Here is a 14760-nt window from a genome sequence, read left to right as displayed (position 1 = left end):
CCCCCCCCACTGTGAGACTCTGGTCTTAAACTATGATCTAAAACAGTAGAACAATAGCAGTCCACTACATCACACTTGGCAGAGCATAGGAACCCCCTACCATAATTGTTCAAGCTTGGAAGTAGAAAGGTTGCACCTGGGTTAATGATACAAATGTAATTTGTCTATGTCCTACATATAATTAAAACCAATACCTGGATTAATGTCAGGATTATAAGATTGTAACTGGTATTGTCAAGATTATAATTGATACTAGTTTCGCATAGGTTTTAGGTCGGCTTGAACCAGGTAACCATGTATTCCCCCCTGTTCCTAGCAACCATGAATTCCCCTCCCAATTTTGTGGTTTTTGCCTTTATAAGCCCTGTTGCTTTAGGCTTCAGGGTCGAGAGTTCTTTAGGGAATGTGCCCACTCTCCACCGCCGGCAAATAAAGGACCATCAAATTTTATTAATGTGTGGAGCTCCTTTGTTCATACTCGCTCAGGAACAACAATGCACTTGCCTAACGAAAAGACTTTGCTTTTCTCCAAAAGCATTTTTAAATGTGATTTTCTCAGTCCATTACATACGAACTCCACACCACTTTCTGTGCATATGCCTAGATGAAACCAGAAATATCCGGTTGTGTTTTGGCTAACTCAATCCCAGATATTGCTACAGGCTCTATGTTTCTGTTTTCCCGATATTATCGACAGACTTTATTGTTTTGAATGTTTTTTATCAGGGAACATTTTAATTTGAGCTTAGATACAGTAATTGGTTCCACTTGGAGACACCAGTTCTACACATTCATATTTTATAGGGAGAAAGCAAGAGGAACTGCGGGAAACAAACATGAAATTTCGGTTTGTATAGATGACATTTTATGCACTTGCCTAAAGAAAAGACTTTGCTTTTCTCCAAAACCATTTTACTGTGATTTTCTCGGTCCATTGCATACGAATTCCAAACCACTTTGTCCGGGTATAACTGGAAGAAAACAGAAATATCCAGTTGTGTTTTTGCTAAATCAATCCCAGATATTGGAACAGCCTCTGTGTTTGTGTTTTCCGGATATTATCGACAGACTTCATTGTTTTGAAAGTTTTTATCAGGGAACATTTGATTTTGTTCCGTAGAAACACTAATTGGTTCATCATGGAGACACCAGGTCTACATATTCGTATTTTCTAGGGAGAAAGCTAGAGGAACTACGGCAAACAAACATGACATTTCTGTTTGTATCGATGACATTTTATGCACTTGCCTAACAAAAAGACTTTCCTTTTCTCCAAAACAATTTTTACTGTGATTTTCTAGGTCCATTGCATACGAATTCCACACCACTTTGTCCAGATATGACTGGATGAAATCGGAAATATCCGGTTTTGTTTTGGCTAACTCAATCCCAGATATTTCTACAGGCTCTATGTTTCTGTTTTCCCGATATTATCGACAGACTTTATTGATTTGAATGTTTTTTATCGGGGAACATTTTAATTTGAGCTTAGATACAGTAATTGGTTCCACATGGAGACACCAGCTCTACACATTCATATATTCTAGGGAGAAAGCTAGAGGAACTGCGGCAAACAAACATGATATTTCCATTTGTATTGATGACATTTTATGCACTTGTCTAAAGAAAAGACTTTGCTTTTCTCCAAAACCATTTTACTGTGATTTTCTCGGTCCATTGCATACGAATTCCACACCACTTTGTCCGGATATAACTGGATGAAAACAGAAATACCCGGTTGTGTTTTGGCTAACTCAATCCCAGATATTGCTACAGCCTCTGTGTTTGTGTTTTCTGGATATTATCGATGGACTTTATTGTTTTGAATGTTTTTATCAGGGAACATTTAATTTTGTACCGTTGAAACACTAATTAGTTCATCATGGAGACACCAGCTCTACACATTCATAATTTCTAGGGAGAAAGCTAGAGGAACTACGGCAAACAAACATGACATTTCTGTTTGTATCGATGACATTTTATGCACTTGCCTAACAAAAAGACTTTGCTTTCTCCAAAACAATTTCTATGGTGATTTTCTCGATCCATTGCATACGAATTCCACACCACTTTCTCCAGATATGACTGGATGAAATCGGAAATATCCGGTTTTGTTTTGGCTAACTCAATCCCAGATATTGCTACACCCTCTGTGTTTTTGTTTTCCTGATATTATCCACGGACTTTATTGTTTTGCATGTTTTTTATCGGGGAACATTTAATTTTGTGCTTCGAAACACTAATTGGTTCCACATGGAGACACCAGCTCTACATATTCGTACTTTCTACAGAGAATGCTAGAGCAACTGCGGCAAACAAACATGATATTTCTGTTTGTATAGATGACATTTTATGCACTTGCTAAAGGAAAAGACTTTGCTTTTCTTCAAAACCATTTTTACTGTGATTTTCTCGGTCCATTGCATACGAATTCCAAATGAATTTTTCCGGATATGACTGGATGAAACCAGAAATATCCCGTTGTGTTTTGGCTCACTCTATCCAACATATTGTGAAAGCCTCTGTGTTTGTGTTTTCCTGATATTATCCACGGACTTTATTGTTTTGAATGTTTTTATAAGGTAACATTTAATTTTGTACCGTTAAAACACTAATTGTTTCCCCATGGAGACTCCAGCTCTACACATTCATACTTTCTAGGGAGAAAGCTAGAGGAACTGCGTCAAGTAAACATGATATTTCTGTGTGTATAGATGACATTTTATGCCCTGGCCTAAAGGAATGACTTTGCTTTTCTCCAAAACCATTTTCACTGTGATTTTCTCGGTCCATTGCATACGAACTCCACACCACTTTCTCTACATATGCCTGGATGAAAACAGAAATATCTGGTTGTGTTTTGGCTAACTCAAACCCATATGTTGCTACAAGCTCTGTGTTTCTGTTAGCCAATTATTATTAATGGACTTTATTGTTTTAAACATTTTTTCTCGGGGAACATTTAATTTGCTTCTTGGAAACACAAATTGGTTCCACATGGAGACACCAGCTCTACACATTCGTATTTTCTAGGCAGAATGCTAGAGGAACTGTGGCAAACAAACATATTTCTCTGTGTATAGATGACATTGTATGCACTTGCCTAACGAAAAGACTTTGCTTTTCTCCAAAACCATTTTTACTGTGATTTTCTCGGTCCATTGCATACGAATTCCACACCAGTTTGTCAGGATATGACTGGATGAAATCGGAAATATCCCGTTTTTTTTTTGGCTAACTCAATCCCAGATATTGCTACAGCCTCTGTCTTTGTGTATTCCTGATATTATCCACAGATTTTATTGTTTGGAATGTTCTTTAACAGGGAACATTTAATTTTGTGCTGTAAAACACTAATTGTTTCCACATGGAGACACAAGCTCTACACATTCGTATTTTCTATGGAGAAAGCTAGAGGAACTGCGGCAAACAAACATGATATTTCTGTTTGTATACATGACATTTTATGCACTTCCCTAACGAAAAGACTTTGCTTTTCTCCACAACCATTTGTACTGTGATTTTCTCGGTCCATTGCATATGAATACCACACCACTTTGTCTGGATATCACTGGATGAAACGAGAAATAATAGGTTGTGTTTTGGGTAACTCAATCCGAAATATTGTGAAAGCCTCTGTGTTTGTGTTTTCTGGATATTATGGATGGACTTTATTGTTTTGAATGTTTTTATCAGGGAACATTTATTTTTGTACCATAGAAACACTAATTGGTTCCACATCAACTCTACACATTCATATTTTCTAGGGAGACTGCTAGAGGAAATGCGGCAAACAAACATGATATTTCTGTTTGTATCGATGACATTTTATGCACTTGCCTATCGAAAAGACTTTGCTTTTCTCCAAAACCATTTTTACTGTGATTTTCTCAGTCCATTGCATAGGAATTCCACACCAGTTTGTCCAGATATGACTGGAAGAAACCAGAAATATCCTGTTGTGTTTTGGCTAACTCAATCCGAAATATTGTAAAAGCCTCTGTGTTTCTGTATTTCTGATATTATCCACGGACTTTTTGTTTTGAATGTTTTTATCAGGGAAAATTTAATTTTGTACCGTAGAAACACTAATTTTTTCCACATGGAGACACCAGCTCTGCACATTCATATATTCTAGGGAGAAAGCTAGAGGAACTGCGGCATCAAACATGATATTTCTGTTTGTACAGATGACATTTTATGCACTTCCCTAATGAAATACTTTGCTTTTCTCCAAAACCATTTTTACAGTGCTTTTCTTCGTCCATTACATACGAATTATACACCACTTTGTCCGGATATGACTGCATGTAACTGAAAATAGCCGGTTTTGTTTTGGCTAACTCAATCCCAGATATTGTTACCGCCTCTGTGTTTGTGTATTTCTGCTATTATCACCGGACTTTATTGTTTTGAATGTTTTTTATCGGGGAACATTTTATTTTGAGCTTGGAAACACTGATTGGTTCCACATGGAGACATCAGCTCTACACATTCGTATTTTCTAGGGAGAATGTTAGAGGTTCTGCGGCCAACAAACATGATATTTCTGTTTGTATAGATGACATTTTATGCACTTGCCTAACGAAAAGACTGCTTTTCTCCAAAACTATTTTTACTCTGATTTTCTCAGACCATTGCTTATGAATTCCACACCAGTTTGTCCGGATATGACTGGATGAAACTGGAAATATCCGGTTGTGTTTTGGCTAACTCAATCCGGAATATTGCTACAGCCTCTGTGTTTGTGTTTTCTGGATATTATCTACCGACTTTATTGTTTTGAATTTTTTTATCAGGGAAGTTTTAATTTAGAGCTAGGATACAGTAATTGGTTCCACATGGAGACACCAGCTCTACACATTCCTATTTTCTAAGGAGAAAGCTATAGGAAATGCAGCAAACAAACATGATATTTCTGTTTGTATAGAAGACAATTTATGCACTTGCCTATCGAAAAGATTTTGCTTTTCTCCAAAACCATTTTCCTATGATTTTTTCGGTCCATTGCATAGGAATTCCACACCAGTTTGTCTGGATATGACTGAATGAAAACAGAAATATCCGATTTTGTTTTGGCTAACTCAATCCCACATATTGCTACAGCCTCTGTGTTTGTGTTTTCCTGATATTATCCACGGACTTTATTGAATTGAATGTTTTTTAACTGAGAACATTGAATTCTGTGCATGGAATAAGTAATTGGTTCCACATGGAGACACCAGCTCTACACATTCATATTTTCTAGGGAGAAAGCTAGAGGAGCTGCGGCAAACAAACATGATATTTCTGTTTGTGTAGATGACATTTTATGCACTTGCCTAACGAAAGAATTCGCTTTTCTCCAAAACCAATTTTGCAGTTATTTTCTCGGTACATTGCATCCGAATTCCAAACGACTTTTTCCGGACATTACTGGATGAAACCAGAAATATGCGGTTGTGTTCTGGCTAACTCAATGCGAAATATTGAGAAAGTATCTTCTTTTGTGTTTTCTGGATATTATCGATGGACTTTATTGTTTGGAATGTTTTTATCAGGGAACATTTAATTTTGTACCATAGAAACACTAATTGGTTCATCATGGGAAAACGAGCGTTACACATTCTAATTTGCTAGGGAGAAAGCTATTAAACTGCGGGAAACAAACATGATATTTCTGTTTGTATAATTGACATTTTATTCACTTGCCCAATGAAGAGACTTTGCTTTTCCCCAAAACCATTTTACTGTATTTTTCTCGGTCCATTGCATACGAATTGCACACCAGTTTCTCCGGATATGACTGGATGAAACTGGAAATATCCGGTTGTGTTTTGGCCAACTCAATTCGAAATGTTGTGAAAACCTCTGTGTTTCTGTTTTATGGATATTATCAATGGACTTTATTGTTTTTAATATTTTTATCAGGGAACATTTACTTTTGTGACGAAGAAACACTAATTGGTTCATCATGGGGATACCAGCTCTACACATTCGTATTTTCTACAGAGAAAGCTAGAGGAACTGCGGCAAACAAACATGATATTTCTGCTTGTATAGATGACATTTTATGCACTTGCCTAACGAAAAGACTTTGCTTTTCTCCAAAACCATTTTTACTGTGATTTTCTCGGTCCATTGCATACGAATTCCACAGCAGTTTGTCCGGATATGACTGGATGAAACCAGAAATATCTGGTTGTGTTTTGGCTAACTCAATCCGAACTATTGTGAAAGCCTCTGTGTCTGTGTTTCCAGATATTATCAACGGACTTTATTTTTTTGAATGTTTTTTATCAGGGAAGATTGTATTTTGAGCTTGAATATAGTAATTGGTTCCACATGGAGACACCAGCTGAACATACTCGTATTTTCTAGGGAAAGATAGAGGAACTGTGGCAAACAAACATGATATTTCTGTTTGTATAGATGACAATTTATGCACTTGCCTGACGAAAAGACTTTGCTTTTCTCCAAAACCATTTTCACTGTGATTTTCTCCGTCCATTGCATACGAATTCCAAACCACTTTGTCCGGATATCACTGGATGAAAACAGAAATATCCGGTTTTGTTTTGGATAACACAATCCCAGATATTTCTACAGCCTTTGTGTTTGTGTTTTCTGGATATTATCCACGTACTTTATAGTTTTGAATGTTTTTATCAGGGAACATTTAATTTTGTAACGTTGAAACACTAATTAGTTCATCATGGAGACAGGAGCTCTACACATTCGTATTTTCTAGGGAGAACGCTAAAGGAACTGCGGCAAACAAACATGATATTTCTATTTGTATAGATGACATTTTATGCACTTGCCTATCGAAAAGACTTTGCTTTTCTCCAAACCATTTTTACTGTGATTTTCTCGGTCCATTGCATAAGAATTCCACACCAGTTTGTCTGGATATGACTGGATGAAACCGGAAAAATCCTGTTGTGTTTTGGCTAACTCAATCCGGAATATTGCTACAGCCTCTGTGTGTGTGTTTTCTGGATATTATCAATGGACTTTATTGTTTTGAATGTTTTTTATAAGGGAACATTTAATTTTGAGCTAGGATACAGTAATTGGTTCCACATGGAGACACCAGCTCTACACATTCGTATTTTCTAGGGAGAAAGCTAGAGGAAATGCGGCAAACAAACATGATATTTCTGTTTGTATAGATGACATTTTATGCACTTGCCTAATGAAATACTTTGCTTTTCTCCAAAACCATTTTTACTGTGATTTTCTCGGTCCATTGCATACGAATTCCACAGCAGTTTGTCTGGATATGACTGGATGTAACCAGAAATATCCGGTTGTGTTTTGGCTAACTCAATGCGAAATACTGAGAAAGCCTCTGTGTTTGTGTTTCCTGGATATTATCGATGGATTTTATTGTTTTGAATGTTTTTATCAAGGAACATTTAGTTTGGTACTGTTGAAACACTAATTGGTTCATCAGGGGAGCACCAGCTTACACATTTGTATTTTCTAGGTAGAAAGCTATTAAACTCTGCAAACAAACATCATATTTCTGTTTGAATAGATGACATTTTATGCACTTGCCTAACGAAAAGACATTGCTTTTTTCCAAAACCATTTGTACTGTGATTTTCTTGGTCCATTGCATACAAATTCCACACGGCTTTGTCCGCATATGACTGCATGAAACCAGAAATATCCGGTTATGTTTTGGCTAACTCAATCTCAGATATTGCTACAGCAACTGTGTTTGTGTATCCCTGATATTATCCACAGCCTTTATTGTTTTGAATGTTTTTTATCAGGGAACATTTAATTTTCTGCTTGGAAACACTAATGGTTTCCACATGGAGACACCAGCTCTATGCATTCGCATTTTCTACGGAGAAAGCTAGAGGAACTGTGGCAAACAAGCTGATAATTCTGTTTGTATAGGTGACATTTTATGCACTTGCCTAACGAAGACTTTGCTTTTCTCCAAAACCATTTGTACTGTTATTTTCTCGGTCCATTGCATACGAATTCCACCCCAGTTTGTCCGGATATGACTTGATGAAATTGGAAATATCCGGTTTTGTTTTGGCTAACTCAATCCCAAATATTGCTACAGCCTCTGTGTTTGTATATTCCTGATATTATCCATGGACTTTATTTTTTTGAATGTTTTTTTTTCAGGGAACATTTATTTTTGTACTGAAGAAACACTAATTGGTTCATCATAGGGGTACCAGCTCTACACATTCGTATTTTCTAGGGAGAATGCTGGAGGAACTGTGGCAAACAAATATGATATTCTGTTTGTATAGATGACATTTTATGCACTTGCCTAACGAAAAGACTTTGCTTTTGTCCCAAACCATTTGTACTGTGATTTTTTCGGTCCATTACATACGAATTCCACACCACTTTGTCCGGATATGACTGGATGAAACCAGAAATATCTGGTTGTGTTTTGGCTACCTCAATCCTAAATATTGCTACAGCCCCTGTGTTTGTGTATTCCTAATATTTTCCACGGACACTATTTTTTTCAATGTTTTTTTTTCAAGGAACATTTAATTTTCTGCTTGGAAACACTAACTGGTTCATCATGGTGACACCAGCTCTACACATTCGTATTTTCTAGGGAGAAAGCTAGAGGAACTGTGACAAACAAACATGATATTTCTGTTTGTATAGATGACATTTTATGCACTTGCCTAACGAAAAGACTTTGCTTTCCTCCAAATCCATTTGTACTGTGATTTTCTCGTTCCATTGCATACGAATTCCACCACAGTTTGTCCGGGTGTGATTGGAAGAAACCAGAAATATCCTGTTGTGTTTTTGCTAACTCAATATGAAATATTGCTAAAGCCTGTGTGTTTCTGTTTTCTGGATATTATCCATGGACTCATTGTTTTGAATATTTTTATCCGGGAATATTTAATTTTGTACCGTTGAAAGTCTAATTGTTTCCACATGGAGACACCAGCTCTACATATTCGTATTTTCTAGGGAGAAAGCTAGAAGAACTGTGGGAAACAAACATGATATTACTCTTTGTATAGATGACATTTTATGCACTTGCCTAACGAAAAGACTTTGCTTTCCTCCAAATCCATTTGTACTGTGATTGTCTAGGTCCATTGCATACGAATTCCACAACAGTTTGTCCAGTTATGACTTGATGAAAGCAGAAATATCTGGTTTTGTTTTGGCTAACTCAATCCCAGATATTGCTACAGCCTCTGTGTTTGAGTTTTCTGGATATTTTCAATGGTCTGCATTGTTTTGTATGTTTTTTATCGGGGAACATTTAATTTTCTGCTGGGAAACACTAATTGGTTCCACATGGAGACACCAGCTCTACACATTCGTATTTTCTAGGGAGAAAGCTAGAGGAACTGTGGCAAACAAACATGATATTTCTGTTTGTTAGATGACATTTTATGCACTTGCCTAACGAAAAGACTTTGCTTTTCTCCAAACCATTTTTACTGTGATTTTCTCGGTCCATTGCATACGAATTCCACTCCTGTTTTTCCGGATATGACTGGATGAAACCAGAAATATCCAGTTTTCTTTTGTCTAACTCAATCGCAGATATTGCTACAGGCTCTGTGTTAGTGTTTTCTGGATATAATCGATGGAATTTATGGTTTTGAATGTTTTTATCTGGGAAAATTTCATTTCGTACCATTGAAACACTAATTGGTTCATTATGGAGACACCAGCTCTACATATTCGTATTTTCTAGAGAGAAGGCTAGAGGAACTGCGGCAAACAAAGATGATAATTTTGTTTGTATACATGACATTTTATGCACTTGCCTAACGAAAAGACTTTGCTTTTCTCCAAAACCATTTTTACTGTGATTTTCTCCCTCCATTGCATACGAATTCCACACCAGTTTGTCCGGATATGACTGGATGAAACCAGAAATATCCGGTTATATTTTGGGTAACGCTATCCTAAATATTGTGAAAGCATCTGTGTTTGTGTTTTCTGGTTATTATCGATGGACTTTCTTGTTTTGAATGTTTTTTATCAGGGAACATTTAATTTTGAGCTTGCAATCACTAAATGGTTACACATGGAGACACCAGCTTACACATTCGTATTTTCTAGGGAGAAAGCTATTAAACTACGCAAAAAACCATGATATTTCTGTTTGTATATATGACATTTTATGCACTTGCCTAACGAAAAGACTTTGCTTTTCTCCAAAACCATTTTTACTGTGAGTTTCTCGGACCATTGCATATGAATTCCACACCAGTTTGTCCGGATATGACTGGATGAAAACAGAAATATCCGGTTGTGTTTTGGCTGACTGAATCTGAAATATTGTGAAAGCAACTGTGTTTGTGTTCTATGGATATTATCGATGTACTTTATGGTTTTGAATGGTTTTATCAGGGAACATTTCATTTTGTACCATTGAAACACTAATTTGTTCATCATGGGGACACCAGCTAGACACATCGTATTTTCTAGGGAGAAAGCTAGAAGAACTACGTTAAACAAACATGATATTTCTGTTTGTATACATGACATTTTATGCACTTGCCTAACGAAAAGACTTTGCTTTTCTCCAAAATAATTTGTACTGTGAATATCTCGATCCATTGCATACAAATTGCACACCAGTTTACTGGATATGACTGGATGAAACCGGAAATATCCGGTTTTGATTTTGCTAACTCAATCCCAGATATTGCTACAGCCTCTGTGTCTGTTTTTTCTGGATACTATGAACGGACTTTATTGTTTTGAATGTTTTTATCAGGAAACATTTAATTTGTACCGTTGAAATACTAATTGGTTCATCATGGGGACACCAGCTGTACACATTCCTATTTTCTAAAGAGAAAGCTAGAGGAACTACGGCAAAGAAACATGATATTTCTGTTTGTATAGATGATATTTTATGCACTTGCCTAACAAAATGACTTTCCTTTTCCCCAAAACCATTTTTACTGTGATTTTCTCTGCCCATTGCATACGAATTCCACACCAGTTTGTCCGGATATGACTGGATGAAACCAGAAATATCCGGTTGTGTTTTGGCCAACTCAATCCCAGATATTGCTACAGCCTTTGTGTTTGTGTTTTCCGGATATTATTGATGGACTTTATTGTTTTGAATATTTTTATCAGCGAACATTTCATTTTCAACCGTTGAAACACTAGTTGGTTCATCATGGGGACACCAGCTCTACACATTCGTATTTTCTAGGGAGAAAGCTAGAGGAACTGTTGCAAACAAACCTGATATTTCTGTTTGTATACATGACATTTTATGCACTTTCCTAACGAAACGACTTTGCTTTTCTCCAAAACCATTTTTACTGAGATTTTCTCGGTCCATTGCCTACGAATTCCACACCAGTTTGTCCCTATATGACTGGACGAAACCGGAAATATCCGGGTTTTTTTTGCTAACTCAATCCCAGATATTGTTACCGCCTCTGTGTTTGTGTATTTCTGATATTATACACAGACTTTATTTTTTTTATATTTTTTGTCAGGGAACATTTAATTTTGTGCTGCGAAACACTAGTTGGTTCTACATGGAGACACCAGCTCTACATATTTGTATTTTCTAGAGAGAAAGATAGAGAAACTGCGACAAAGAAACATGATATATCTGTTTGTATAGATGACATTTTATGCACTTGCCTAGCGTAAAGACTTTGCTTTTCTCCAGAACCATTTTTACTGTGATTTTCTTGGTCCATTACATACGAATTCCACACCAGTTTGTCTGGATACGACTGGATGAAACCAGAAATATCTGGTTGTGTTTTGCCTAACTCAATCCGAAATATTGCTAGAAGACTCTGTGTTTGTGTATTCCTGATATTATCCATGGACTTTATGTTTTTGAATGTTTTTTGTCAGGGAACATTTTATTTTGTGCTTGGAAAAACTAATTGGTTCCACATGGAGACACCAGCTTTACATATTTTTATTTTCTAGCGAGAAATCTAGAGGAGATGCTGCTAACAAAGATGATATTTCTGTTTGTGTCGATGATATTTGATCTACTTGCCTAATGAAAAGTCTTTGCTTTTCTATAAAACCATTTTTACTGTGATTTTCTTGGTCCATTGCATACGAATTCCACACCACTTTGTCCGGATATGACTGGATGAAAACAGAAATATCCGGTTGTGTTTTGGCTAACTCAATCTGAAATATTGCTACAGCCTATGTGTTTGTGTTTTCTGGATATTATCAATGGACTTTATTGTTTTGAATGTTTTATATCAGGGAACATTTAGTTTTGTGCTTGGAAACACTAATTGTTTCCACATGGATACTCCACCTCTACACATTCGTATTTTCTAGGGAGAATGCTAGAGGATCTGTGGCAAACAAACATGATATTTCTGATTGCATAGATGACATTTTATGCACTTGCCTAACGAAAGGACTTTGCTTTTCTCCAAAACCCTTTTTACTGTGATTTTCTCTGTCCATTGTATACGAATTTCACACCAGTTTTTCCGGATATGACTGGATGAAACCGGAAATATCTGGTTGTCTTTTGCCTAACTCAATCCGAAATATTGCTACAGCCTCTGTTTTTGAGTTTTCTGGATATTATTGATGGACTTTATTGTATTGACTGTTTTTTATCAGGGAAAATTTCATTTTGGACCATTAAAACACTAATTGGTTCATCATGGGAACACCAGCTCTATACATTCGTATTTTCTAGGGAGAAAGCTAGAGGAACTGCGGCAAGGAAACATGATATTTCTGTTTGTATAATGACATTTGATGCACTTGACTAATGAAAGACTTTGCTTTTCTCCAAAACCATTTATACTGTGATTTACTCGGTCCATTGCATACGAATTTCACACCAGTTTGTCCGGATATGACAGGATGAAAAAAGAAATATCCAGTTTTATTTTGGCTAACTCAATCCGAAATATTGCTACAGCCTCTGTGTTTGTGCATTCCTGATATTATCCACAGCCTTTATTGTTTTGAATATTTTTTTATCAGGGATCATTTAATTTTGTACCATTGAAACACTAACTGTTTCCACATGGAGACACCAGCTCTATACATTTGTATTTTCTAGGGAGAAAGCTAGAGGAATTGCAGCAAACAAACATGATATTTCTATTTCTATAGATGACATTTTATGCACTTGACTAAGGAAAAAACTTTGCTTTTCTCCAAAACCATTTTTACTGTGAGTTTCTTGGTCCATTGCATCCAAATTCCAAACGACTTTTTCAGGATATGACTGGATTAAACCAGAAATATCCGGTTGTGTTTTGGCTAACTCAATCTGAAATATTGTGAAAGCCTCTGTGTTTGTGTTTTCTGGATATTATCGATGGACTTTATTGTTTTGAATGTTTTTATCAGGGAACATTTTATTTTGTACCGTTGAAACACTAATTGGTTCATCATGGAGACACCAGCTCTACACATTCGTATTTTCTAGGGAGAAAGCTAGAGGAACTGCGGCAAACAAACATTATATTTCTGTTTGTATCAATCACATTTTATACACTTGCGTAACGAAAAGATTTTGCTTTTCTCCGAAACCATTTGTACTGTGATTTTCTGGGTCCATTGTATACGAATTCCACACCAGTTTTTCCGGATATGACTGGATGAAACCAGAAATATCCGGTTTTGTTTTGGCTAACTTAATCCCAGATATTGCTACAGCCTCTGAGTTTGTGAATATTTGATATTATCAAATGACTTTATGGTTTTTAATTGTTTTTTATCAGGGAACACTTAATTATGTACTGTTGAAACACTAGTTGTTTCTACATATAGACACCAACTCTACACATTCTTATATTCTAGGGAGAAAGCTAGAGGAACTTCGGCAATCAAACATGATATTTCTCTTTGTATCGATGATATTTTATCTACTTGCCTAATGAAAAGACTTTTCTTTTCTCCAAAACCATTTTTACTGTGGTTTTCTCGGTCCATTGCATACGAATTCCACACCACGTTTTCCAGATATGACTGGATGAAACCAGGAATATCTGGTTGTGTTTTGGCTAACTCAATCTAAAATATTGCTGCAGCCTCTGTGTTTGTGTATTCCTGATATTATCCACGGACTTTATTTTTTGAAATGTTTTTTTCAGGGAACATTTTATTTTCAGCTTGGATACAGTATTTGGTTCAACATGGAGACACCAACTCTACACTTTTTTATTTTCTAGGGAGAAAGCTAGAGGAACTGCGACAAACAAACATGATATTTCTGTTTGTATAGATGACATTGCATGCACTTGCCTCTTGAAAAGACTTTTCTTTTCTCCAAAACCATTTTTACTGTGATTTTCTCGGTCCATTGCATATGAATTCCACACCACTTTGTCCGGATATGACTGGATGAAACCAGAAATATCCGGTTGTGTTTTGGCTAACTCAATCCGAAATATTGTGAAAGCCTCTGTGTTTGTGTTTTCTGGATATTATTGATGGAATTTATTGCTATGTATATTTTTATCAGGCAACATTTAATTTTGTACCATAGAAACACTAATTGTTATATCATGGGGACAGCAGCTCAACACATTCGTATTTTCAATGGAGAAAGCTAGAGGAACTGCGGCAAACAAATATGATATTTCTGTTTGTATCGATGATATTTTATCTACTTGCCTAATGAAATGACTTTGCTTTTCTCCAAAACAATTTTTACTGTGATTTTCTCGGTCCATTGCTTACGAATTCCACACCAGTTTTTCCGGATATGACTGGATGAAAACAGAAATATCCCGTTGTGTTTTTCCTAACTCAATCCTAGATATTGCTACAGCC

This window comes from Lepus europaeus, unplaced genomic scaffold, assembly GCF_033115175.1.
Source record: "Lepus europaeus isolate LE1 unplaced genomic scaffold, mLepTim1.pri SCAFFOLD_41, whole genome shotgun sequence".
Classification (NCBI taxonomy): domain Eukaryota; kingdom Metazoa; phylum Chordata; class Mammalia; order Lagomorpha; family Leporidae; genus Lepus; species Lepus europaeus.
This window is presented reverse-complemented; position numbering follows the sequence as displayed.